This window comes from Propithecus coquereli, unplaced genomic scaffold (assembly GCF_000956105.1).
Source record: "Propithecus coquereli isolate 6110/MARCELLA unplaced genomic scaffold, Pcoq_1.0 Scaffold535, whole genome shotgun sequence".
Taxonomy (NCBI): Eukaryota; Metazoa; Chordata; class Mammalia; order Primates; family Indriidae; genus Propithecus; species Propithecus coquereli.
The window spans coordinates 74,363-76,773 of NW_012151230.1; positions in this window are offsets into that span (position 1 = coordinate 74,363).

Genomic DNA, 2,411 nt, shown 5'->3' on the forward strand with positions numbered 1-2,411 from the left:
AGCAAAATGACCCTCTCCAATTTAATGAAAAATTTGTTACTTTTTATTGTTTTCTGTGCGTGAGTTATATGCAACTTGAAAAATAGTTCTCAACAGCTCTCACAGTGAAGAGATGTGTGAATTACGTATGCTTCACAAGGCCCCAGGCTCAAAACTAGCATGCGTTAAAGACAATGCACATGGCAGTTAATGTGATAAACAACAGAAATGTATTTTCTCACAGTTCTGGAGTACAGAAGTCCAAGATCAAGATGTCAGCACAGTTGGTTTCTTCTAAAGCCTCCCTCCTTGGCTTGTAGATGTCCATCTTCCTCCAGTGTCTTTCCTCTGTGTGCATCTATGTCCTAATCTCCTCTTCCTATAAGAGGTCATATTAGATCAGAGCCCACCTTCATGTCCTCGTTTTAATTTAATTTCCTCTTTAAAGGCCATAGGTTTAAGGCACCCCTGTTTCCAGATGCAGGGAATGAATGTTGATTAATTACTTCATTAATTCACTCAACAAATATTTATTGAATACTGACTATGAGCCAGCCACTGTAATAGGCACAGAGGAGACATTAATAATTAAAACTGAAGTCCCTGTGAAGCACTCATTTGGGCAGGGGAAATCATAATGATAGATTAAAAGGCGACAAGTACTATGGGAAAAATTAAAAGAACAGGCTAAAGGGGATTAGCATAGCCAGTAGGGTGGTTGCAGTTTTAAATAAATAAAGCTGTATTTTCATATCCTAGGGCAGCTGTAACAAAGTACCACAGACTTGGGGACTTAAACAACAGGAATTCACTGTCTCACAGTTCTAGAGACTAGAAGTCCAAAATCAAGATGTCTGCAGGATCGGTTCCTTCTGACGGCTACGATTGCGAAGTTTAATCCAAAACCCTATTCCAGGCCTCTTTCCTTGATCTGTAGGTGACCATCTTCTTATGTCTCTTCACATCGTCTTCCCTATGTATCTCCATGTCCATATTTCCCCTTATTTATTTATATTCATTTATTTATTAGAGACGGGGTCTCACTCTGTCACCCACGCTGGAGTGCAGTGGCACAACTGCACTGCAGCCTTGAACTCCTGGTCTCAAGCAATTCTGCCTCAGCCTCCCAAGTAGCTGGGACTACAAGTGTGTAGCACCATGCTGAGATAATTTTTTAAAAAATGTTAAGGTGGGGGGTCTATGTTACCCAGGCTGGTCTCAAATTCCTGGCCTCAAGAAATCCTCCAACCTCAGCATCCCGAGTTGCTGGAATTACAGGTGTGAGTCACCGCACCCTGCTCATACATTTCCCCTTTTAATAAAGACACCAGTCATATTGGATAGAGCTCACCCTAATGACCTCACAGTAATTTGATTGTTTCTGTAAAGATTCTACCTCCAAATAAGGTCATATTATCAGGTCCTACGAGTTAGGACTTCGACATATCAATTTTGTGAGGACACAATTCAATCCACAAAAGGCAGTCAGTGTACAACTCATTTATAAGATGACACACCCTAAATCTAATTTTTTGCTATAGGGCTGTGTGATAAGGGAACTTTGTCAATGAAAATATCTAAAATTTAATTCCTAATGTATGGAGATAAAAGCAGTCAGTTTTTCCAACCCTTTCAAACCTCAAATCTTTGTAATCTCTACTCCCTTTCATTTTTGCTTAATTTGTCAATTACGTCCCAAATTCCTCTCATTCTTGGAATATCTTGCAAACTTCAACCAACAGACTGTTTATAAACACTAACACTTTTATTCTTTCCAATCAATTCCTGTAGAGTTGCTGAGACACTAGGTACATCATCAGCTTTCAACTTATTTAAGGACAAAGTTATCTAAGTAAAATTTTTCCCCACTGCTTTCCATGTAACAGGAAAACAAATTTCATAGATTTTTGATTTCTTCTATAGCAGATCTGACTTATGATCAGTCTAAGGAATACTAGGTGTTGTCTATATACAAAGATTAATTCAAAATGAATTATAGAACTAATTGTAAGAGCTAAACTACAAAACTCTGAGGAGTAAATCTTAATGATTTGGGGTTCTTAGGTACATAAAAAGCACAAATGATAGAAGACATTCAAATGTATTTTTTATTTTATCCAATAAATTCCTGAGTTCCAGGATTTCTCTTGAGTCCTTTTTTTTACGGTATCTATTTCTTTGGTAAATTTCTTATTCATATCCTGAATTGTTTTTCTTATTTTTTTATATCATTTGTGTTTTCTTGTATCGCACTGAGCTGCTTACATATTATTATATTGATTTTTTCCCCGGGACTCCATAAATTTATCATTGTGTGAACTAAAATAAAATTTTAAGGCTCACTCCCCCCCACCGGCTGACTAAACGGACCCCCTCGTGGCCAAAGGAATACCCTAAAACTAAATTGCCTGCCAGGAGGAAGGAGGTCAGAC